Source organism: Felis catus, chromosome F2 (assembly GCF_018350175.1).
Source record: "Felis catus isolate Fca126 chromosome F2, F.catus_Fca126_mat1.0, whole genome shotgun sequence".
NCBI lineage: Eukaryota > Metazoa > Chordata > Mammalia > Carnivora > Felidae > Felis > Felis catus.
The window spans coordinates 19,768,018-19,793,636 of record NC_058385.1 but is presented as its reverse complement, the minus strand read 5'-3'; the positions used below and the strand labels follow the sequence as shown (position 1 = coordinate 19,793,636).

General features: G+C 41.7%; 1 protein-coding gene and 1 long non-coding RNA gene across 8 annotated transcripts in view; one reads left to right on the top strand and one right to left on the bottom strand.

Moving 5' to 3' along the window:
- SULF1 (sulfatase 1) overlaps positions 1 to 25,619 on the bottom strand; it is a 175,767-nt gene that overhangs the window by 147,535 nt on the left and 2,613 nt on the right. Inside the window, exon 1 of one of the 5 annotated variants that reach the window (XM_006943254.5) lies at positions 3,217 to 3,451. The exons of the other annotated variants lie outside the window; for them this stretch is intronic. The gene's annotated coding sequence lies outside the window, so the exon portion shown is untranslated. Of the gene's footprint in view, positions 1 to 3,216; positions 3,452 to 25,619 lie in introns of those variants that run through there. 5 annotated transcript variants of the gene reach the window in all.
- Positions 3,575 to 25,619, top strand: part of LOC102901083 — a 58,436-nt gene continuing 36,391 nt past the window's right edge. The window contains exons 1-3 of one of the 3 annotated variants that reach the window (XR_442350.5): positions 3,575 to 3,705; positions 4,849 to 5,024; positions 5,678 to 5,910. This is a non-coding gene — a long non-coding RNA (uncharacterized LOC102901083). Of the gene's footprint in view, positions 4,741 to 4,848; positions 5,025 to 5,677; positions 5,911 to 25,619 lie in introns of all 3 variants that reach the window. The other 2 variants (XR_442349.3, XR_006592583.1) reach the window with 2 other exon arrangements.

Below are 25,619 nucleotides of genomic sequence, written 5' to 3'. Positions count from 1 at the left end.
CTAAAGAGTTCTGGAATCTGCACCCTATTGTCCACCTACACAGCTCAGGACCTCAGCATTTCTCACGGAAAACTACAATAGCCTTTTTGTTTTTTTCAATAGATGTCCTTTTTTTTTTTTTTTTTGACGTTTATTTATTTATTTCCAGAGAGAGGGAGAGCATATGAGCGGGGGAGGGCCAGAGGAGGAGGGAGAAAGCGAGAATCCCAAGCAGGCTCCGTGTGGTCAGTGCAGAACCCAACGGAAGGCTTGATCCCATGAACCGTGAGATGGTGACCTGAGCCAAAACCAAGAGTCGGACGCTTAACCGACAGAGCCACCCAGGTGCTCCCCTACAACAGTCTATCAACTGGTCTTCTAGTTTATAGTATTGCCAGTCCCCTGGGCCTTTGCTCAACCCCCACTCCATACTGGATACTAATTCCTGTATGTAAAACCTTCCTGAAACAAAAAAATCCTATCTACTTGCTGCCTCCTCAGCCCCATGCAAAGTCCTCCCTTAACTCCCACTGGTTCAAGAGTGATCCTGAAAGTGCTAGGGTTGGTGAGTTAAGAAGCTTGTGCTATAATGCTGCCGTCACTGGGATGGGTTCGGTACAAACAAATGCAATAGTCTATTAAACCAAACAATATCTTACTGGTGCAGTTGGTTTGCATTTCAGCCCAAGTTTTTTGTATATCGATCCGAACCTATAAAACAGATTTTTTGCAGATCGTGAGCTGGTCCATGCATGAGTTTGAGTTTTACTACAGTACTAGGTCCAAGCACTTTGGCATGAGGCACCGGGATACTCATGATTGGGCCCCTGACTAAATGCCCAGCCCCTCTTAGAGGCAACACTCTGGCATTAACTGAAATCAGCCCCTCACCCCATGCTTTCTCACACCTTCTTCTCTCCCAATGCTCTTCTCTTCTACGAAGTCCTGCCACACCTCTTGCTGATCCTTTAAAACTCACACACTCACCGTGTCACTGCGAAACTTCCTTTGACTGACACCAGGCAGAAATAATCACTCTAGCTTCACTTCTGTCACTTCACCTGAAACACACTTCTATTTTTAAGGTATCGCACTGTTAAGAAAATTATCAGTCGTTTCAAACTGTCTCCTCAGGCTATCAATTCTCCCAGGGCAGGATATTAATCTTATTCACCATTGTATCACTAGTGCTTAGCATAGCACACAATGCATAGTAGATGCTCAATAAATGAATGAACTGAATCAAACATAATAAAGTACATGGAAAAACCCTAAGGAGTGCCTGGGTGGCTCAGTTGGTTAAGTGTCCGACCTCGGCTCAGGTCATGATCCCACAGTCCGTGAGTTTGAGCCCCGCGTCGGGCTCTGTGCTGACGGCTCAGACTCTGGAGCCTGCTTCAGGTTCTGTCTCCCTCTGTCTCCGCCCCTCCCCCTCTCACATTCTGTCTCTGTCTCTGTCTCTCTCTCTCAAAAATAAACATTAAAAAAATTGTTTTAAAAAGCCCTAAAATTGACTGAAACACTGCTATTTTCAGACACTGTGCTGGGTGTTTTACATATATTATTTCCTTTTAGTCCTTTCAACAATCCTGCCTTTGGGGAAAGTAGTATTGAACTTATTTTATAGATGTGAAACCTGAGGCTAAAAATCTTAAAGATCTTGCCGCTGGTCATATTCAGGTAATGGCAAAAGCAAGCCTCAAATCTGGACCCCATCGTGGTTTGTACTCTTTCTACTATGACTGAGTATGCCTTTGAAGCTAACGTTGAGATTATGTGGCCGGTCCTTGTAATTACATTAGCTAGCAGATAGAATTTAGTGTTCACAGATCACTTTTAAATTTAGGGGTAAAAGCAACTAGAATCCAGTCTCATTTTCAACTTTAATTATGCCTTAGAATTTCTTGGAAGCCACAGAGAATTCTAAGTGGAAATGTCATTTAAAAAGATTCTTTAAAAATAGACATAATTTTATAATGTATCCTATGTTTGCTGAATAAATAGCTCTATGGCATTCTGAAATCTGATATGAAATCTTTCCGCCTGGCCCATTTTGGATGTTATGCTATCATGTAAAATTCTGAGCACTAGATAGATACAACAAATGTAAGAGTATATATGTTTAAATATATATTTAATTGTCCTGAACTCTCACATATGTATGTGTATAAACATACACACAAACACGCGCATTTATACATACTCATTATATGTGGTTTTTGCATCTGTGTATCTAAAGATAAAGAAAATCAAGCTCAGCGGACACATCATAGAGAGCACTTCTGGCACTAAAAGTGAGAGGCCTTGTTTTTCTACATTATTGCCAATTTCTAAGTCTCGGTTTTCTTACCTGAGTAAAGGCAGTAATTTTCTATATGCCATACTTAAGCCAAGTTGTAATCATGGTTCTGTAAATGCAAATTGCACGAGTCCCCAAAATAGAACTTTCTTTAAGTTCTAGTTTGTGTTCAGAAATTGTATCTTTCTTCGTGTTGCTCCAGGGTTTTAAGTTCACTTTTTGTTGAAAGACAGTTTCTCAAAGCAGTGAGCATCATCCCTGAGTAAAATACTCTGTGAATTCAGCGTTCTTTACGAGAACCGTTTAATAACAGAGCTTTGGGGTTTGCCAGGGCCTGAGAAGTTAGTGTCCACGTTCCTTTAATATTAAGACCTTTCAGCTATGCGGCGAAAAACTTAATAACAATTCACATGTCCACTACGGTTACAGTGCTTTTGCAGAGTTTATACAAGCCCGTGCAAGCTTTCAAGCCTACACCGAGAGACGGGGTTTATTTCAGAGTGTGAAAAGAAACTTCCAACAATTCCATTTGTCTGAAATTGTGACACTGCAAGAGAGAACCTGAAGATTAAAGTCCCTCCATCCTTTCTGGTTGCCTAACAAGGCAGGCGAAGAACCAGGATTCCTCTCTAGGGTGACGAGACGTGTGTGGGACGGCCAGACGTGACCAGGAGGCGGTGAAAGTGGCCAATTTCAGCACCTGGCCGGGGTGCTCTTTCGTTCAGTGCATTATCAACCCAAACTTCTTTCCCCTCCCATGGTCTTTGCGAGGGACCCTACTGGGTGGAGGACCTTGGCCAGAAGCACACTTTCCATCACCCAAGAACCCGAGCTGAGCGAGGGAAACTGACTCCTGAGGAATAGATAATATGAGGTGGACCCGGGCAGCGAGGAAAGTTTCCTTCCTTTCTAAAGAAAAAGCAGAGCATCATACTTACAAAAGCCGCCTTCAAAATCTTCTCTAGAGAACAAGCTCTGGGAACCGAGAGCGTGCAGAGGAGGAGAGATAAGGTGGCAGCGGGACTTCCTTCCTCCTCCCGAGGGCGAGAGTCATTGTTCCTTATCTCCCCTGACCTCCGAGGCGCGGGGAGCCAGGGAGGCCCGGCCTCTGACCCGCGCCGCCCTCCCCTCTGGCCTCCGCGCCCGGGCTTGGGGTTTCCTCTTTGCCGCTACAGCCGCCCGAAGATTCATTAGGGACTGTCTGCGAAGTGCTTGCAAGATGAAGAGGGTTATATAAGCCCGCGTATTATTATCATCACACACCCCCATAGAACCAAGGCTGCCAGACAAACAAAAGGCAGTTCCAAGAAGAGGAGGAGCAGAGGCAGAAGTTACTCTGGGGGTGAATCTCGGGACACCGCCGCCGAACCGACTGGGAAGGAAAAAAAGGCAACTCAGTGTTGTATGCAAACGTCGGCAAACAAACAGTGAGCTGCAGCTGGCCGGCCGGCGACGGGGGCAGGCTCCTCGGAGGGCGGGCGGTTCCGGCTCCCCGCCCCGGGCGCCCGCACGGTAGCCGCCTGTGGCGGGACGCAGTGGACGGGGAAGATGTGGTGTTTGCAAAGGCGGGCGTTCCAGAGACCAAGTGCTGAGCAAACACTCATGTTTCTGAGACTCAGACCAGGTGTTTGCTGCTGCTTCTCTACGCCCTCTCTTGTTTTCCCGGCGAAGGCTTGCAGGGAGCTCCCTGCTCCGGGGCTGAACTTTAGTCCCCCAGTTGCAATCTCTGTGGGTCTCGTGGTTTCTTTCTCTCTTTCTCTCTCTCCTTTTTTTTTTTTCCCCTCTGTGGGAGCAATAGACCGAGCCAGAGGGTTCTTTCCCGCCTCCCTGGAGCTTGGGTCTGAGAAAGTTCTGATTCACTCTGAGCATCAATCTTCCTTGCTGACTCTCCCTCCCCAACTTGCTACCTCCTATTTTTTTTTTTTTTTAAGATTCTTTTTGTCCTGCCCTGTTCCCGGCCCGCTCCCCATCTCCCCAACTCCTAAGGAACTTTCTCATCCTTGTATTCAGAACTCCCGTTTATTTGTCTCCGCGCTCCTGACCAACCTCCCAGCCCTCGCTTGGCCTCACCTACCCCAGCACATTAGAATATGAATCATGCTCTAAAGATGGCCTTTCAGTTCCTTCGCTTCCTAGCCTTACTCACATCCTCCTCCTCAGCCTGGAATGTCTGCATTCCCGTTTCCTTCAAAGCTTAGTTAAATCCCAACTTCCCCACAGAATCCTTCCCAAATTTCTCCTTTTGTCTGCCGGCTCTGCTTCTCTGCTGTAATTCAGCGGCCATCTGCCTCCCTCTAGGCTCCGAGACTTCTGTGTTTCCCCAGGATGGCCTAGGGGACCGGGGCCTGTGTCAAGCAGGCGCTTAATGAATGTTTCCTGAATTTAACCGGCAGCCGGCCTGATCTCACCTGGGCCATCAGTCTGGGAGCCGAAGGGGCCCTGTGTACCGTCCGTGGGCTCAGGTGAACGCAGCCACGTGGTGGCGAAATATTGATGGTGGACCTGGGCATTAGGCTTAGAGGGGTTTGTGGATAACCTTTTTTGTTTGTTTGTTTGTTTGTTTTTTAAAGGAAAGCTTTACAAAACACGGGAAGGGGCATCCAGACTTTACCAGAGCCAGCCTCCCCTCAGGTGTAAGTTCGCGAGGGTAACAGAATGGACGGCATTCACTGAGCCTCTGCTACTACATTTAGAAAACCTATAAAGTGGAGCTTACTTAATAGAATGCCAGGAATATTCCCCAAAGGTGAGATTTTCAGAAATCAGACTTCTGGGATGCATTTTACGGGGGGGTTGGTGTGGGGGGGGACTCCTCCACTATTGAAAGAACCGCAGGCTATCACAACAGCAATTGCACAAACGAACAACAGCTCCCTGGTGAATCGTTTTATGATACAGGGTGAAATATAGACCGTGAGCTGTCAGGTACTGAATTTCTTGTGGCTTAGCATTAAAGTGTTCTTAATGACATCCCCCCTGATATTCTCTGGTGAAGGCAACGTGCTTTAAATTCCATCTGTGGTGGTTGGATCGACCACGGCGTCCTTTAAGAGACTTGGGGTGTATCTACACAGTACATGCTCTCCAGTGCACACAAAATGTGCAGTCAGTTAGAAGAATTTTCCCGCCTCCACTAATTGGGAACAATGAAAACCAATTCAGGTTCTAAAGGGAAATGTTTGCCTCAAGTTCTTGAGGTTTTGGCTTTAGGAATGACAGAAGTCTCGTGGCAATTTAGCCGTTCAAGTGTAGGATATTTCCTCAATCAGAGCCATGATGTTTCTTCTAGCTCCCATTTGCGAGACCCTACTAGGTTCCAGACACTGGCTAGATGCTTCACATGCATTCTTAACGCAGCAGTTGTCCTAAAACAGAACTATTTTTATCTTCACTTTGCAGATGGAGAAACTGGTAACTCAGGTCAGGAAGTGGCAGAATGAGGATTTGAACCCACATCTATCTGTCTACCCAGCCTACAATTTTTCCATTCTGCTGAAAGCTGGGAGGAACCTTAGGCAGTGTCTCATCGGCTGGTTTTCAAACCGGATTCTAAGGAACACGAGGCTCTCCAGGAAGTGCTTTAGGAATCTTTGGGGAAGAACTGGGAAAGAGGACGTGTGTTGGGAGGCCAGGTAAGTTGGGCTTGGCCCCAGTCATTGGATTCAAACAAAGAAGCTTCATTTCTATCTGTTTTATAGAGTGACTTTAAGTTTTGTTTGAAATAAGGGTTTTGCTACTAAAAAGTTATTTTAAAACTCTTGATCTAGGGGCTCCTAGGTGGCTCAGTCGGTTAAACATCCGACTCCTGGGGGCACCTGGGTGGCCCAGTCAGTTAAGCTTTTGACTTCAGCTCAGGTCATGATCTTGCAGTTCACAAGTTCGAGCCCTGCGTTGGGCTCTGTGCTCCAGCTCAGAGCCTGGAGCCTACTATGAATTCTGTGTCTCCCTCTCTCTCTGCACCACCTCCCCCACTCGTGCTCTGTCTCTCTTTTTTAAAAATAAATAAACATTAAAAAAATGAAAAAAAGAAGAAAACATCTGACTCTTGGTTTCAGCTCAGGTCATGATCTCGGAGTTTTGTGGGTTCAAGCCCCAATTTGAATTCTGTGCAGGCAGCATGGAGCCTGTTTGGGATCCTCTGTCCCTCTCTCTGACCCTCCCCCACTTGGGCTGTGTCTCGAAAATAAATAAATAAGCTAAAAAAAAACCAAAAAACAAAACCAACCTTCTTGATATAGTTTAACTTCCTCATGAAAAAGTCCAGAGAGATTAAATGTCTTGCCCCAAATTTTATAATAGGCCCAGCATTAACTTCAGATGTCCAAGCCCTTTCTGAAACCACTGGCCTCCCTGTACCCTTTATCTCTTCGCTTGTTAAACAGCAGGGAAAGTGAGAGATCATCTGACCTGACTGTCTTTCCTAACAGAATTCTTCATGAAAAATGGAAGGCAGAAAAACACCTTGGCTTCAGCAAGCTAGACCGTTTTTGGCCATTGGCTGTAAGTCTCAAGTCAGTCTATATTCACCTCGTGACAAATTAAAATCAAGTGAGGAATTAAATATGTAATTTGTCTGGATGGTTTAGGACCCTCTTCCCCTTCTCATTCAAATCAAAGTGAGTGGCAAAGGACGCTTTTGCATGAATCATCTTGTTAATTATATAGGCTTGGCTTGAGAGCACTCACTAGAAAACTGTTTACATCCCCCTGTTTATTAATCTAGTCAAAAGCAACTCTTTCGAGGCGCCTGGGTCACTCAGTTGGTTAAGTGTCTGACTCTTGGCTTTGGCTCGGGTCACGATCTCACGGTTCGTGGGTTCGAGCCCCACGTCGGGTTCTGTGCTGAGGGAGCTGAGCCTGCTTGGGATTCTCTCTCTCCCTCTCTCTCTGCCAGTCCCCGGCTTATGCGCATGTACGCGTGAGCTCTCTCTAAATAAATAAATAAACATAAAAAAATAAAAATAAAAAAAAAGCAACTCTTTTTACAAGAGACACGGTGTGTACGGCAAAGACATTTTTCTTGGAGGGGCCAAATATAGCAAGGGAAAGTGAGCTCCTCCCTTCCCTCGGCAGGCGGAAAGTCTCCCCACCTGGCCAGCTCCTCTACAGCTGCCCCAGCTGCACTCCACCTGGTCCCCAGCCTAGTAAGTCTCACTTCCCTGCCAGACCACACGATCCTTGAAACAAGCCAACTGTATCCCGCCCTGGAATCAAGGTACACTTCATCCTCTTGTTACTACAAAGCCTACCACACCCCGCCCCCCCACACACCCCCGCCCTAGCCTTTTCTGTTTCACTGTGTTCCCGAAGGCAACCTCTGTGTGGCTCTACAGGCGTGTAGTGTCCGCCTCCCCTGGGCTGGTGGCCTATGTGATTGACAAACCGCTGTTGTTCCCACATGTGCAGTGTCGGACGTCCTGCGTCTGGTCATTCTAGAACCTCTTACCCACGGGGTGAAGAGGAGGTGAACAAAACAATGACCAGACATGAATACTGATACTAAATGGAATTTTGCAGAGAACTAATGCCAAATATCACATCCTTTGGAGTTTTGCTAAGTGTCAGGCTATTTGCAAATAGAAATGAGTTTTAACTGAAATTATGTCAGCCAGAACTGACCTTTATTAATTTCCAGGCCCCAGAGCTTTCCTGTCTGCTCTTTTTAATTTTTATCGTTCTCACCTGGAGATTTTTGGGAGTAACAGCATTGTTCTCTTTCCTGAGAGGACTTAACTTTAGCCCTGCCTGAAGGCAAAAGAATAAAAAGGATGACCCTTCCATTCCTGTCATTTAAATCTCTACTAACTGCATTCTTTCTGTAAAATGTAGCAGAAAGAATTTTTCCCATCTCCACAGCCGAAGAGATTATAATAAACAGCTCTTTTTTCCCTCCATTTGAAACATTCCAATATTAATATATTTCCAAATTCTGAGCCCTAGAAACAAAGCTTTAGATGTAATTTCTTTTCCTATTCATGAGATTTACAATAGGAAGGTCGTGTTTGTACTAGATTTTGGTTTGAAATTAATCTTCTTTTCTCCTCGGCATTTCTATAGAATCCAGGCACTTCATTATTTCACAGTCATTTCCAAATATTAAATGCTTGTCATTCTTGAGCAACGATCTAATCTTCCCTTTATGGGTGGAGAAACAAAAATTGTGGAACTTGCAAATCATTGCCAGGGCATAGATCACTGGAAAGGTTATGGCTACCCATTGACTTTCTTTCCTCCACACATTCTTTGACTACAAAGTAAAACTGTAAATTGTTCCCTGAGCGTCATGTATGGCATCCTCTGACTATTAGGATGTATTAACGAAGAGCTCATTTGCATTCTGCCTTACAAGAGACACTTTATGGAGTAAATAAATATATTCGAACTCCACAGCCAACCTCAACGCTGAGGCTGTGCTATATCATCACACCCCCTTTTCTGGCCTGTGCCTCGTACAGATCAGAATATATTCTCGGTTCAGTTGAACAAGGGTTCATTTAACCCACATCTGCTGCTCATCAAACCTCTATTTTAGGAGCGGGGAGTTCTTTTTCAGAGATAGATTCTGTCTGGAAGGTCTACGGCGGCAAATAGTCCTCATTAAATTTCACAACATTTTACCAACATATATACAGTACCCGCTTTTATGTGATTATAGAACCCAGGCAAAACCCGGCACCCCCACTTCAAAGGATTCCTCACTTGACTAATTCTAAAGAGTAAATTGATTTTCTCATCATTTGTTGTATTTGACAATAGAAAAGCTGACGCAGCAACATTGCTAACATAACAGCTCATTTCTATTCAAGGGGAAGGAATTTGCGTTAATATTCTTAATGACTGGCATCTTTATGAGAAATGTGAAATCATTTATCCTTAGCAATAACCTGACTAGGATTAAAAAGTACTTGGTACTTAGAACGGAAGTCATCTGTCAGGAAAAATTATTTAGACTGATGCAAATTAACTGAATAAATTGGCTTCCTAATTATGGTGTATATATTCAAGTTTGTTAAAACCGGTTTGAACTAAAGCATTTGGAAAGGATCTTTCAAGAAGTGATCTGACATTCTGTTGGAGGAAAAGATAACACATTTATGTCACATTTCCTCAGGACTTCTGGAAATGATTTAAGAAGCCAGGACATGTAAATCAAAGGAAAACACATGAAGTAAGCATGTATGTGTCTTGCTTATTACGAACGGCAATAATGCCTTACAGAAAACACCGAGCGGCGTGTGTGTGTTGTGGTGCCCTAGATTCCAAATCAGCAGTCGTGCTTTCCTGGGGGGTTGTTTCCACCCTGTCAAGGCTGGCTTGGGGGTGAGCCCAGGGGATGAGGCTAAGAGATGAGCACTTCGGCCAGCCCATAGCAAACAGTGTGCAGACCAGTCTGTATTCTGTAGGACTTGTTCCACTTTGATACGCACAGTGTGCCGCACCAGTTAGCAAGTTTTTATTGGAAGCTCGGTCTTCTCTTCCTCGCCAGCTTCACAGTGAAACTTCATCTAGCTTTTTACCAAAAAAAACAAAAAAAACTAGTAAGTTGCGGGAAGAAGCACTTTACCAGCATTTGAGATTGAATGAGTCTGGGGGAAGAAAAAAGGCGTAAATTGCAGAAAAATGTAAACTGCTTTCACGTAATTAATGACCCGGTTTTACTGTTTAGCATTTATATGGAACTTTCTTTTGAGAGACAGAATTGGTTTTTGGAGACTTGGGTCCAATTCCTAGCTCTACAGGTGTGTAATATTTTCATCTAGCTCTTTGCTTACAACTAGAATCACTAATATAGGAATAACAAAGTCTGAATGTGAATAGCAGCATCTATCATGTGCTAAGTACTCGGTTATCGTTCAGTTTCTCCTCCTTTTTCTTTTTTTTTCTTTTTTTAAAAGTTTATTTTGGGAGAGAACGAGAGTGAGCATGAGAGGGGGAGGGGCAGAGCGAGAGAGAGGGAGAAAGAGAGAATCCCAAGCAGGCTCCACACTGTTGGCACAGAGCCCAATGCAGGGCTCAAACTCATGAACCAAGAGATCATGACTGGAGCTGAAACCAAGAGTCGGATGCGTAAGCAACTGAGCCACCCAGGCTCTCCTCCTCCCTTTTCTAACAGTCTTTTAGGGAGTTCGTGTCCTAAGCATGAGTTCAGTATTATTTGCCCTGGGCGAGTAAAAAATATATTCCTTCTTTCAGTAAGCATTAGTGAAAGGGTGACCCTATAAACAGTTGCCTAAGTTTCCGTGTTTAAATATGAATATTTAAATATGTAAAGGAAAATAATAAGGTTCTCTCAAAAAAGGCAGTGCTTGATAATCATTAATAATAACACGAATGTTATTGTTGTGACTTCAGCCTGGGGGACAAACAGTTATTCAGGGGATTAGGTAAACTCAGGGAGTTCGGGTTTATGTTAGAAATCCTAAGAAAGCTTTTGCTAGAAAACAGTGGGTTAGAGAGACATAGAAAATATGAACAGAGGGAACATCATCCAAGAAATTCAGCATGTGCCAAATTCAGATTATCCCCTCCAGTCTTTTTGTGAACAGGCGGAGGAATAAATTGCGTATGCAAAAAACATATATGCCAGAGAGAGGAGCTGGGGCAAAGCGCAGGGGTGCAGACTGGGCTGAGAAAATGGAAGAAAAAGCAAGAGGTATGTGAGACAGAGCCCTGGACACAGCTAGTGCAGAGTTTGCACTCTTTGGGAGATGCTGGTTAGACGATGTCCGGAGACCGAGACAGGAAAAAGTCTCGTTCTGCAGAATCTGCAAGTACCCATGTCTGGGGCTGGCAGGTGCATTAGTAAGAAGAACGAGAGGCTAAGAGCCAGAGCCTGAGGCAAGGATGATGGACAGCAAAGGGAGTGATAATGGGCAGTTCCCGAAAGGAATTGCTTTATGCTTTAAACTCATGCCAAGTTAAATAACCTGAGACCTGATATGTGACTGACTTCCACGAATGCAGTTTTTACCCTGAAATTTCCTTACACTGCAGTAAGGTTAAGTTGTGCACTTAAGGTGTCCGTGTGCTGTGCTAGGGTGCAGGGCCAGGACAGGGGTCGTATTACTAATAGAGGAAGGAGGAAGGTGAATGTGGTCTTCTCAGCTCAGCTAACCGTTCTTATTTGAGGAATAATGTATACAAATGAGTATTACCAACACCTTTGGAGTGGGAAGAAATCACAAAAGGGATGGCTCAAAGCGTGGGTTGGAAGAAGAGAGGGAAAAATGTGTGTCGTATATCCCACCACCTGTCTTGAACTCTTTTCTCCTCCTGGTTTCTTCTTGTGTCACTGCTCAGTGGGCACCTTTCAGGGCACCTTAGAAAGCCAGCTGGGTTCACCTCTTTTTTCCCCAGCTGGTTATGGCAAAGAGAAAAACTCATAAAGTCCAATTAGTCGTGAGACTGGGCATCTCTTTTTGTCATATAGACAAGAGATGATAATCCAAGAGGTTATCCAGATGGTCAAAAGCCATATCTGTCAGATTATCGACAAAGCACTTCAACTTTCTAGGGGAAGGCTTTTTAAAAAAGCGAAATTTGTTTTCTGTTATTATTTCTTTTTTTCTGGCTGTGAAAGGTGTGCTTTGCTGTGAAGCCAGGTTTGGTGAATTGAACCAATTTAATTTTTAGGTCTTGTGTTTAACTATTTAGATCATGACATCTTAAAAGCTTTTTAGAGAACTCCAAACATCATTCATTCATTTAACAAACATTTATTCAATGCGTAATGTGTGTTGGGGGCTGCTGCTGATGTGAATGAGATGTGGTACCTGCTTTTTCATACATTTGCTTTTCCATACAAACTATGTTCTTGGAAAGAATTCTGTCACTCACAGAATTAAAGAAATTACTGACATATGATAAAGAAATTGGTTTGAAATATCAACTGAGCTTAAAGAAAAAAATGGGAATGTGGAATAAGGACAATTTAATTAATGATAGGGGATCTGGAGTACTCCAGATGCTGATTTGATCCCTATAGGTCAACCATATCAGTTAACTTAGTCAAGCTCTCAGATCCCGTTTCGTTGTTTGCGTGATGTAGACTCCAGGTCATAGAGTTGTTGAAAAAGACTAAATTCGATAATGTATATAAAGCACTTACTTGTACATGGAAGGTAGGTACTTAAGAAGTCTTACCTGTTATTATACATTATATTAGTAAATAAAACATAGGCATCTTTCTCAGTCATTTTGTTTTGTTCTTTAAGAGAAGGTTTTTGTTTGTTTGTTTTTTCTATTGCTAAATACAACATGAGCCCAAGAAGTTTTAGATATATGGTCATATGGTCATTAGGGTATGAAAAAGCATTGTAATGTCAAGAGGATATAATGGAAAGAGTAGTGGTTCTGGAACTTGAGGACTTGAGTATCTGACTGTAGAATATGACTCTGCCATTTAGTAGCTATGAATAAGAATGATATGTTACCTTAGTAGCCTGTTTCTTAATCTGTGAAATGGGTTCGATACAGCCTGTGTTATCAACTTCATCCAAGGAGTTATGAGGACCAAATAAAGTAGAATTGTCGAAATGATTTGTAATAGGTAATATAATAATAAGTTGTTCTGGGCTATGGTACTGATTACTGGTGATTGATCGGAGAAAGCTGTGGTTGTGGTTTCTAAATACTTTAAGTGGGAATTACTTTTCAATTTATATAGAAATAAATTATAGGTTTGTGGGAGGTGTGGAGAAGTAGAAGGCCTGGATCCCATTCTCCACTGTGCCTCTGATCAGCTCTATTTGTGTATGTGAATTATTTAACTCCTCTGTGTTCCTGTATTTTAAAAATTTTTGTAAATAAAAATTTGTAAAAAAAAATTGAAAATAATTACCAAAAAACAAACAAACAAACAAACCCACTGAGGCTTGGAGAATTGAGCTACCTTGTAGAAAAGTAGCAAGATAATTTACTCAGATTCATCTATTGTTAACAATTGGCCCCAATTCCTTTATCAATTGTTCACTTGCTATCTCTGTTCACACATATGAAATATATGTGCATATATTATATATATATATATATTTTTTTTTTTCCTTGAACTTGATGAGAGTAATTTGAAAACATCATGGTCTTATACCCCTAAATATTTTTCAGTATATATTGCCTAAGAATGTGGCTCTGTTTCTTATTCTTTAAAAGGGGCACAGATGCTTAGCTGTGTGACATGCTCCACAGGGTTGCCGAAATCAAATAAACAATTGAAAGCACTTTTGGGGCACTTGGGTGGCTCAGTCAGTTAAACATCTGACTTGGGCTCAGGTCATGATGTCATGGTTTGTGAGGTAGAGCCCTGCGTTGGGCTGCACTGTGAATGTGGAAACTGCTTGGGATTCTCTCTCCCTCTCTGTCTGCCCCTCTCCCACTTCTGTTCTCTCTCTCTCTCTCTCTCTCTCTCTCCAGATAAATAAATAAACTTAAAAAAAAAAAAAAGAAAGCACTTTGGAAAGGTATACATTGTTATATAAAATCAAAGGATGTGCATTTCCTATACTGGGAACAATCCAATTACATAAAACTTCAGAGGACTCACAAGTTGTAAGTGCAGTAGAGTACAAACTAAGAAAGTCCATTGCACGTGTGTGGAACAAGATGAAGACTAGAGCTAACTCAAGAGTCTCTGTGATGCGTGAGAGAAACAACAAAGATGCTCTCACACTTTGCAACATAACTTTGGAATTCTATTCCTCCTGCAAAGACTTGAATCTTTACGCTGTTTTTTACTTTAACAGTTTGCCATTTTGTGTGGTATTTTTGGTAGAGATTATGAGCATGTTTGAGAAAAGGTCACAGAAACTCAAGGGCATTTGCTGCTCAATGGCAGGACCATAGAGCTCTAAGAGTTTAATAAGAGCTCAGCTTTATTTCTTCTGGTCCTCCCTTTAAGTAGTGAACATGACCTGCTTTATTTTCATTATAGACAACAGCTGAAATACAAATAGGAAAAAGGAAAGCATGTTTTACAGAAGAGTTCAATGTATAGGCTTAGTCGAAAATAGTATGAAACTAAGTGTTCGCATGAACCAAAGAAATAATCTTTCATAGAATCCCTTTTCGGCATTTGCTGTAATAATACGGTTTAGCTATGTGACAAACAGGTAATTATTCTGCCACATTATCTTTGCATTCTCTGCAGAATTCTTCCTTTCATCAGAAGTTGTAACACTGGTAAGTTCAATTTCTTTATAATTCCAACCAGATTTGCAATCACATTCTCCAGTGGAGTGAAATACGACCAATAACTTGAAAATATTTATAAAAATACTGCTTTTCCGGTCACATATTTCTTTCATTGCCCTAAAAATCATAATGGCTTCCTTTAGATACTTAAAACAACAACAAAAAAAGGAAATCTAGAACACGTTTTAGGAACAAAACTATTTTTCAAAAAGTCAAAGCCACACTTAAGCATTCTAAATTCATCTTTTATTTTGAATTATTAAATTGTTATTCTTTATAATACAACACAAAAAATGTAAGTTAATGACTAAGAAATACATTTATAATCCAATAATGATTGATTTCACTTCCTTTATAAATAAGTCAGTTTTCAACATAAATTATACAGATATATAATGGTATATACACTTGTGTAATTTATTAAGCTATGAAGAATATTGCTTTTAGGCTTCTCTTGGGAAAATTGCAGTACCTGAGTAAGAATTTCAAATGTTTATTTCTCAATGAGGTGACGTTTCTGAGGAAAAGCTCAACTGTTCTAATGCTACAGTTTTCCCCAATATTGAGAAAATGTGATGTTTCTTGAATCGCTTGAAGCACAGAGCAGCGAAAAAGGAGTTAGAAGACACGAGTTCTAACACTGATTACTCCACTTACTAACTCTTTAGACTCGGGCTTATCTTCTCTCAGATTCAGCTTTATGGGGTGCAGAAATGTTTGCATACCCAAATATTTCAAATTCCGATGATTTAGCTTAAGAAACGATGTTTTGAAGGGATAATGATTACTACTGTCATCATCATTTGGGTAGGATCCTTTTAGTGTAGGTTAGAACATGCCTCTACAAAGAAAGTTCTCTATACTAACACCACATAATGTTCAGATCATCCGTAGCAACAGTGCTTGGGTATTTTTGTTAGAATGGATTTTCTGCAAGGAATATATCCAATAAATGCTTTTTCTGGTATTTGTTCCAGTCCCAAGAATTCTCGACAGTACCTGACTATTCATCATAGCATTCAGCAAGAGGGTCCATGGTCACAAACAAAACTGGGCTCATACCTTCACATTTTTGTTCGATCCTAATGTACAAGAGACCTATGAACTCCCTTTGGTCCTGGTAGAATTTCACTGACATGCATTTCTTGATGAAGCCTAGCTTGTAGAAGTTTCTCTGGTAAGAATGACATTTGTGACTTTAGGCGGGTCTCTGAGTACCCACCAGGCCTCAGTTTCCTCAGATGTAAAATGAGGGATTTTACTTAGATGATCTCTAAGGTATACCTCTAACCTTCTGGGTTTCTATAGTGTTTTATATATCTTTCCTGGAAAATCTGTCCCTGATTCTAAATTATTTTTTTAAAACTACAAGAACAAAGATCCGGTAGGTTTGACAGAATGTGTGTTAATTTCCTTTTTCTTTTGCGTAAGTTAAAGCCTGTCATCTGACTGGCTAATTGTCCTACAACTGAGAAGACTCCTTAGCCAAAGAATTTTTACAATCAAATCCTACTGTAAAATTAGAGGGAGAGAGAGAGGGAGAGAGAGAGAAGCAGTATGATTTACTATGGAGTTTATAGGGCATTTTAATTTATGCTATGCAGCGGATAGTGGATATATTCATTCAGGTGGCACAAGTCTACATATCTGTCGCTATCTCTGAAATGCTTGTCTAGCCATAATTTTACAGGTCCTTAAAAACAGAATTGTCACAAACTCCTCAGTTCAGCTCTCAACAGAATTTAATTGATAACATAGAATCCTGAGTGGCTGGCCTGTGAGTGTCACCCAGCTATACAATTTCACAACTAATCAAGGAAGATGGGAATTCGAGTTGGCCTATTGTCTATTTGAATCTGTTTCTGGATGGAATCCAGCTGGCTCAAACGCAGCCCTGGAAAGTGATGTGGGCAGAAGATGGAAAAACATTTAAGCCAGAGAACCAGCACCTAAGATAGAGAATTGCCTGGCGGAGCTGTGGATTTGTTGCTGATTAGTTTGCTAAAATTTCTCAGTAACCAAAATGCAATTTTCTATCCCAATTGTCCTTAAAAAATCTATGAAGAGTAACAATAAATGCAAAATTGTACCTAATTAAGAGCTAATATTACATGACAAGATTTTAAGTGGTGACAGAGCACCTATGAGAAGTAATAGGTCTATCACTGGAATAGTTAGGGAAAGAAAGTTCCATGGAGGGAAGGGGGTTGATTTTTCTTCAAGGATGGGTGAAATCTGGAAGTTCAGAAGCATGATGAGAGGACACTGTCAGCCTGGAAAACAGTAGGAGCAAATGCTTAGGAGTGGAAGTAAGTGATGTAAATTAGCTGCTGCACCGGCTTCACGAAGAGCAGAAAGCTTATGTGGAAAGTGGGGTGGTTCTAGTGGGAAAGATTATGCAGGTCCTCGGATGCTGATATTTTATTTAGACTGGGCGCTGTAGAAAGTTGAGAGATGGCTGTTTTAGGGTAAGAGCTGACATGGTGAACCGCGTGAAAGGGAGGTCGGTTTAACAGTGGTATGTAAGTTGAGTAGGAATAAAAAAGAGACAAAGAACAGAGCTCGATTTAGAAGCATAAGGTGATGCAGAATTGAATTAAAGTCCTTCCCCTTTTCCCCCACCACGCCTTCTAATTTCAAGGAGTCTGTTTTATTTATTCAGGCCTGTTTTAGGGAAGAGCAGAGTTTGCCAGTAGCCGAGAATAATGTAATCTAGGTGGGGTGGGGGGAGGGCAAAATAAAGGCAAAGAGGTGGTGGGCAGCGTGCTCCCTAAAGGCTAACTGATGTGCTCAACATCACATGGCTAGTGGTAGCCAAGCTCTAGAACCCAGACGTCCAATGTTTTTTTCCACTGAACCACCCTGACTCTTTTTCCTAACTATAATACTACTGCCATTATTCAGCAAATTTTATTTCATTGCTAGCAACATTTGAATTCATTACTTGCTCAGCATGAAATATGATTTACCTGAACCAATGAGGCAGCCGAGTGGTGTATTCTAAGCTTCCACAGGGGTTATAACAACGGAAAAAACAATTGTAGGAACACCTCCAATGCCACTTCTGAGACTACCGTCGTGGTTGATCAGAATGGTAGATCAACAGCGAGAAACGAAATGGCTATTGAAAATAACAATTGCTATACGTGAAGCACAATACAGGGTATTTCTCTCTGTTTTTTGTCTTAATTTTTGTGTTAAAAAAGTGACTCTGACAGAATATATTTTGACTACATTGACATTTTCCTGGCTTCCTCTCCACTTAATCTTTTTTTTTTTTTTTTTTTTTTACACAAGGACCACACCTCTCTATTCAATATGTCTTTGTCTCTCTGAGGCAGGTCTGGAAGTTGAACATGTAGGAGTAGAATCCTGAATTGAAGTGGGGATTTAGATGGTCTGAAATTAAGTTTAGGAATAGCAGCTCATGTTCCATACCCCAATCTCCAAGCAACAACACTAGCCCATTGACCTAAGGGGGTACCAGATGAAGAGATCTGACCTGGTATTAAGCTTGGCAGCTAAGCCCAACTTTTGTGCTTGCAGCAGATGACGTTTATTGATCTAACTGTGGTGCTTGTGTATTATATCTTTTCCCCTTGGTTCATTAAACGGGATGTCTCATGAAGTACCAATTAAATCATTAGCCATTAATAGCTTTCAAATATAAACTGGCTCATACCAATTAGACCATCATGCATGGCAACCGTGAATGAGAAATGGATTACAGGTGCTGTTACTTAGGCTGGCATTTCTCCCATAGGAACCAGGGAACATGGTTCAGAAAACTCAGTTGAGTAAAATAAAACAGGCCAAAGTCTTCATTAAAAACTTGAATAGCACCCAAGTCTCTTTTGAGGAACCGAAATGCTGTCACGTCTCCACAGGTCAATGCTATTCCCACTTATTTCTAGTAATAAGACTACATTTTAATTCTAAATCTTGCTGACTCAAGTAGTGTATTCTTTCAATCATGCTGCCCCCCAACATCTAGTGCCAGAGTTTGAAATGGAAAATACAGTTTTCTATTTCTAATAAAATTACACCTAATCCTGGAAACTATGCCCTGATTTAGTACAAAGAAGTGACTAAAACTCTTATTATTTTGAAGAGGATCTTATTACGACGTATGTGGCTGAAACAAATAAAATAAAAGGGCAAAGGAAGAGGGGATAGAAAGAAAAGCAGGGGTTGGGGAAACCTATCCCAAACCTTAAAATTAAGAATGATTTGTCTTTACGGTGAACGAAGAAGGGAGTGTCTATACCGTTTGTAAAATAAGTCATTCATACATTCTGCGAAAAGGTTGTCCAACTCTTCTACGGTAGAATTTAAAGGTTTATGGACAGAAGCAACTCAAATATTTCATTTCTTCTTGCCTCTAGATTCCCTTTTAATTATATGTCCCTCTCCATCAGCATTTTCTTAGTTGGAAGAAGAGAATTATAGGTATTCTGTAGAGGTAGTTTGTTATTCTGACTTGAAAATTTATTACGTCCCCAGAGTTTAAGAACACTAGACTTGTTATTTGGCCAACCATTTTCTTAACCTGAGAGAAGATCCTTTTGATCCAAGGAGGAATATGTTATTAAGAAAAATCACAGTTGTGCATTCCATCTTATGTATCATTGATGATCAGGAAATTCGATTTCATGTTTAAATTATAAAGTATTATAAAGTTATCCCAGGCATAGTTATCAGTTTACAGATAACAGAGAAACATTTATTCCACAATGACCATTGTTACTTTGGAAATTTAGAGTGCTGCAAAATGGAAATTCTACTTCCAGCACCCCCATTTTCTTATGTGGTGTCACCATTCCCCTGTTCCCTGGCTTTGATACATCAGTGTCACCTTTGTCACTTGTCCTCTATTTGACCAATCACCAAGTTGTTGATGCTGTTATTTTATCTCTTCATAATGTTTCCTACACGCATCCTTTCTTCATTCTCAACATCATCACTGGGACTGGGCAACATTTTTTTTTTTGTTTGTTTTGACCTTTGGTCTTTGTCTTGTTCCAATTGTCTTGTTGTCTCTCTTCTCTCTTTCTCTTTCTCACTTCCTCCATTCTTGAAAAGCCTATTGCTTAAACTTCCTAAGGTACATTTTAACTATAAAGTTCAACTTGTATACTTGAGATGTCGTGACACATCTAGAATCTAGCTTAATGTAGCTCTGACGTGACATGCGTAATACAGAAGACAGAGAGTAGAGGCATCAGAGGACCACACTCTACTCTTCTTCTCTCTTCTTTCCCTCTATCACTCCTCTTTTCTCCCTCTCTCCCTTCCCTTCTTCCTTCTCCTCTTTGTCTAGTGCCCTCCTTCATTGTATTCCCAAAGCGCATCTATACAAATGCTCTGATTCAAAATGCTGTGTCTTGATTTGAAAATGACATACCTGGCTTAAGTCCAAGTCCTTGCTGAAGAGGAGCTTTCCACCATCTTGGAAAGATACAGCCCTGGGAACGCTTACTGTGGTCTAAGCCCTGTGTTAAGCATCTTACTTTCATTATCTCACTTAACCTTTATAACAACCCTTTGTGGTAACCATATCTCCATTTTATAGAAAAGGAAACTGAATGAAAGAGAGGGTCAATAGACCCCACACAGTTTGTAAAGGATAGAGAAGATTCACTGCTCTGATTCATCTGCTTATGATCTGGAGCAAAGTCTTGCCCAGCTAAGGTTCCCATTCCTCCAATAGGGGGCTCTGTTGATGTCCTTTTTATTTTATTAGACCTTAACAAGGGGTATTTAATCACCACATTCTTTGCATTACTATTAAACAATTGCTTGTGTGCATGTCTCCCCTCACAGCTAAATTAGATATTCCTTCAGGGCAAGGATGGTGTCCTTTATTATTTTGCATTCCTCTCCACATTGGGACAGAAATGCACAGGAAGCTCTCAAATACATACAGAATAGACAAATTAACAAATCGATGGAGCTTTCTTAAGCCTGTTCCTTTTGGCTCTATTTAGATTCTATTTAGAAGGCACATTGTGGCCATTCCTTAGGGCATCAACTCAACGGCTAAAAAGTAGTTTAAGCTGTTTGACATTGAGTATATCCCCCAAATCTCTTTTACTAAGTATAGATATTATATACGAAAAAGATGGTGATAACACATGTGGAGACTTTAGGTGTCTCAAATAACAAATATTACATCACCTACGCTTTTATTCATCTGCTATATTCAGAACACTTCTTTTTCTTAGCAGCATGAAGCTTTCAAGAGGAAAAAAGAATCACATGATTTGCAGGGGCCTCTTTGCTGGGATGCACTTCTTATACATGAAAGTTAAAAAGCTGAAGTTTCAAGAATATCTGGATGCAATGCCAAGCACATCTGTTTACTCAGAACTTCTATTCAGGGGAAGATTGATTATTGGCAGGTGAAGGTTAAGGGGGAAGCTTTAAACTGGCAGGAAGTCTATTCAGAGGACATGTTATATTATAGAGAGGTGATTTTGGTGCTAACCCATATTAGTGATATGAGTTTGAAGATAATATCCACAGGTGCACACTTCTAAATTAATTTAATAAATGCACACTTGGCATGCAGTTAATCTTTTCTCACCATGACTCTGGTATAGCTGATATCTCAGAAGAGTCTAACTTTCGGTTTTATTTTAAATTACTATAGCAGGTGTTATAACAACATACGTGAGCTACAACGACAAACCACAAAATTGGACAATAGACAGAACTCTCCGTAATTCAGATCTCTATTTTGTTTATTAGGAGTGTTCTAGTATATTGCTCAGAAAACTGGGACAGCTCTTACGCTGGTATGTTTCGGGCTTCTTTCATCAAGGGAATGGATTCAGAGGGATTTTCTTGAGTTCTGGAGACAAACTTGGGTTTTTTATGAAGTGAAAAAGTTCATAGAGTATTAGCTTTATTCGCAGATGGGGAGAACTGTAACACAAGTCATAAAAAACTAGTCAGGGTTTCAGTTCATTGTAGCAACAGAACTATCTAGAAACAGCAATCTGTAGCTGAACTAAAGATCTGGGCAATGCCAATGACAACAAATAGATTAAAACTGAGGAGAACACAACAGAGGCAAAAGTATGTGAAGGTAGGTAAAAATCTATGTCAGTGCCAGTAGCTCACGAATAGAAAAGTCAATGACGGTAGTTTTATAACGTACTCGGATATGTGCGAAAACAAGCCCCCATCTGACTAATGGTACTCTTCTCTTACAAAAATGTCAAGGCTTGCTCATGTGTTTACTACCCAGCTGAACGTTAGAATCCTTATCTTACTTTTAAGCAGAGTCATCCGGGCTCTTGCCGGTTCCTGAACTCTGTTCCCACCACCAGCCATCTAACCTTGTGTGAAAATTTGATTAGTATCACACAAAATGTGGAGATTAATTTTGGGACACTTTACGTCCTACAATGAATTTTCTTTTTTCTTTTCTTTCTTTTTTTTTTTTTTTTTACCCAGAAGCACAGTGTGTCTGTTCATTTCTTCAGCCTAGCAATGTAACATCAGTCTCACCCACTACAGTTAAGTGGTGACATGTCCCAGTCCCTGGGATTCACATTTTAAAACATGAAGAAATATATCTCACAGATTTGTAGCTCTGTGGTTATAAAGAAAATCAGAGTGTAAAAAAAAGTCCTACCTTTGAAGGTGAAGTAGAGACCTCCATTTTTTTTTTTAAATTAACAAGGTTTAACACATTGTTGTGCAGTAGTACAAAGATCATATACTTTGGGGGCAGAGGGAGCTAGTTTAACTGAAGCAGCCGAGACGAAGTCAGGCAACATAACTGTTAATGAAAGTTCTATGCACGTGTTTGCCGGGGACAGGGAGGGATCTCCAGAAAGGCCTCCTTGCCCTCTATGCTAGAGGAGTTTCTTTCCTCTCCCTGGCCTGGGGCAGGTGCACACCAGATGATCAGGCTTGGAAAGAATATCCTTTGATGTATCCCAAGATCCTGAAAACTGAAATTGAATGACCAGTGTCCACAGATATGTTTGGGAGGTGGCATTCAGTGCTTTGTTAGACAATTTCTCAGTGAGCTGCCCTTCTGGGGAAAGGACACAGGGAGTAGGCTCGATGTTTGATGGTGGGTGCAGTTTGGGAAGAGAACCGAGCTCAGGCTGATTGCTTCCAGCGTTTTGTTAAATTTGCTTTGGAGGTGAAGGACAGCAAAGGTCCAAGCCCCTGGTTTTGTCTAAATGGTATCTCGCTTTACCAATTACTTCTGGAAGCTTGACCTGACTCCTACAATGTTTTGCCAAGTTATTATTTCTTTCTAAATAGTGGGCCAGAAGGAAGGAAGAGGAGCACATGACCCTTTGGTGAATTCCACTCCCTGCTGGGGTCCACCGCTCGGACCCTTTGTTCCCCCAGCGCTGCAGCCCAGTGCCTGCTCTTTATTATCCTTTAATGCAGGACCCAGGACTCTGCTCCTCCCTGCAAAGTGTATTCAACTGTCACCATTGTCCCCACAGATCCATTAACTCAGTTGCTCCATGCCAAAAGCAGCCACCCCTCCGTCTCCCTCTCCTACTTCCTCTGCCCTCCCTCTGTCTCCCTCTCCTTGCCCTCTCCATCTCTCCCCACCTCTCCCCGCCCCTGCTATTGGTGAGAGTCTTACTCTCTTGATCTTTCTTCCCCTCCCCCCCCCCCCCCCCCGCTTTTGGTGACAGAAAAGGCTACCTACAGACACACCGTAAATACATAAAATCAATGACTAACATAACTGAGATGAACACATTCACGCATCCTGGATCTATATCTGTGTACGCACCTATCAACCTCCTTTCTCTCCCATTTATTGCACATGCGCCAAGCCAGCGCTTTGTGTGTTTTCTCCACAACATCCTCAAGGTAAGTACTTCTGACTCTGTTTTACAGAGGAGGGGGCTGAAAGGCAAGTCACCGTCCAAGGCCACTCAGCTACTGAGCGGTGGTCCCTGGATTAGAACACAAGTCCACCTGAACTGAAGACTGTACTCTCCCGCTTTCAAAATCATAGTTGAAATTTTATACCATGAGGGGCAGCTAATAGATGTAATTTCTACCATAGTTACAGAAAGCTGGAATAGATGGAGATTTGTCATTGTAATACTCAAACTTCATTTGGGGCAATAATTTCGCATTCTGTTTAGGTGGAATTTGTTCTAAGCTACCCCAAAATACAACCACTCAAGTGTCATCATTTTGTTTTTCTTCTCTCTCACAGGGGGAGAAGACTCTTAGAGCTGGCAAACAGCTCTAAAGTGGGGTAACCAGAGAGAAAAGTGACTTGGATGTTTGAATGTCCCTGTGAACTAGTTAACACACAACTATTAGTGTCTTCCGTGGGAAATACAGGTAGATCAAGCCAGTCCCTGTCTTAGGAGACCTCCCCCTTCCTGAGGAGTCAAGGGAAAAATGGCAAAATAGAAAACGAGATAAAATCAAGGCGGTTGTGCTAAGTGCAACCCATACATAACGAATGGTCAGCTTCAAGGGAAGGAAAACATCCCTGGGAGATGTGGTAATCAGTGGAGGCTTCTTGGAAGAGATGGGACTTAAGCTGACAGTTTTGAAGGATGAAGTTAGAGAGATGATGTGTGTCCTACACAGTCTCACAAACATAGAACCCGAAGGAACAGTGCCCATGAGGGCAGACCCTCATTTTGCAGACAAGCTAGAAAAGTAGAGTGGTTGCGGTAAGAGAAGAGACCAGGAAGCAGGGATGGGGGGTGGGGATGGGGTTGGTGTTGGGGGCTGGGGGGTGAGTTGAACTGGCCACTTGGGCTGCAGGGAAAAGGAGGTTTGGCTTGTACTTCTGTAAGGATTTGGTGGAAGACGCTGTCAGAAAGTTGGGACCGAGGAACAGATGGCCAGCATGTCATGTGAACTTCATTCTGTGAGTAATGAGGGTCCATGTAGTAGTTCTCAGCTCAGAAATGCTTTGATGGAAGCAGAGTTTTAGGAAGCTCAGTCTGGACCGGTGGATGGAAGAGGGAAGTGGAGGCAGGCGGACCAGATAAGAGGCTGTTGTAATGATCCACGTGTGTGATGCAATCAGTGTACTGGAGCGGTGGCTGTGGACCAGATGTGGGAGATGTTTTAAAGGAAGGACTCGCAGAATTTGACGACAGATTAGCTACGGGGGTGAGGGGGCTATTAGAGAGAGAAAAAAAAAACCCCAACAGGCTAATTCCCCTCCTTCCTAGCATATTGAGATAGAATTGAAAATATTTTAAATAGGAAACACATTTCAGGACAAACTTTTTCCAAAAATATCTTCTTTCAAACGCCTCCCCCTGCCAGGGATCTAACCTAAAGTAAAGGTAAATTTACCATATGACCATAGAATTAATTTCATACATGGGCTTCTTTTCCCTCAAAGTCAATAATGGTGATAAAAATAATAATCTATTTAGAGTCAGCGCCTTAAACATTTTAATCCCCTTAAACATACTCCACACTCTCTACACAAAAATATTGTACAGGGAAAAAAGAACCAGATGTCCTGACCTGACCCACTGGTTGGCCTCAACCACATGGCAATGGGTGGAAAAGCTTAATACTCAGTGTCACAAAACTTGCTTTATAGATTCGTAATGTGTAAACCATTTTAAGTCTAAAATACAAAGGAAGCAAGCCCCTATGCATTCCCATATGGATATATAATTAGGAAAGGAAATGCAAAGTGTCACTCTTGACACTTGTCTCTACTATTAACTATTACAATGGAAATGACCACAACAATCTGCCCGCAGTCACATAAATTTCCTTAGAAGTGAACAGAGAGGAGCCCTTTTAGTTCTTTGATGAAGGTTCCCACTCACAACTTAGCATGAGCTCAGTGAATATTTGGATTGATGTATGTTAGTTTTCCACTCGACCATAAAAATGGATTTTGCAACTTACTGAATCAAGCTTTCAGATGGCTTTTCGCCTCTGAGATTCGTCACCTGACTGCGTGCCTAGATAGCAGGATGCATCGATAGTGCCAGTGGAGATCCGCACCCACCCCCCTCCCCCCCCCGAATCTGTTCCCCTTCACCGGGAGGGACAGCCTTGGTGCTCAAACACTTTTACAGCTGTTGCAATACTGATGGGAACTTCATGTGTGTTACCGGCGCAAGTGCTGTCAGGAAGAAACCAAATGTCAAACGGAGGTATGTAGAAG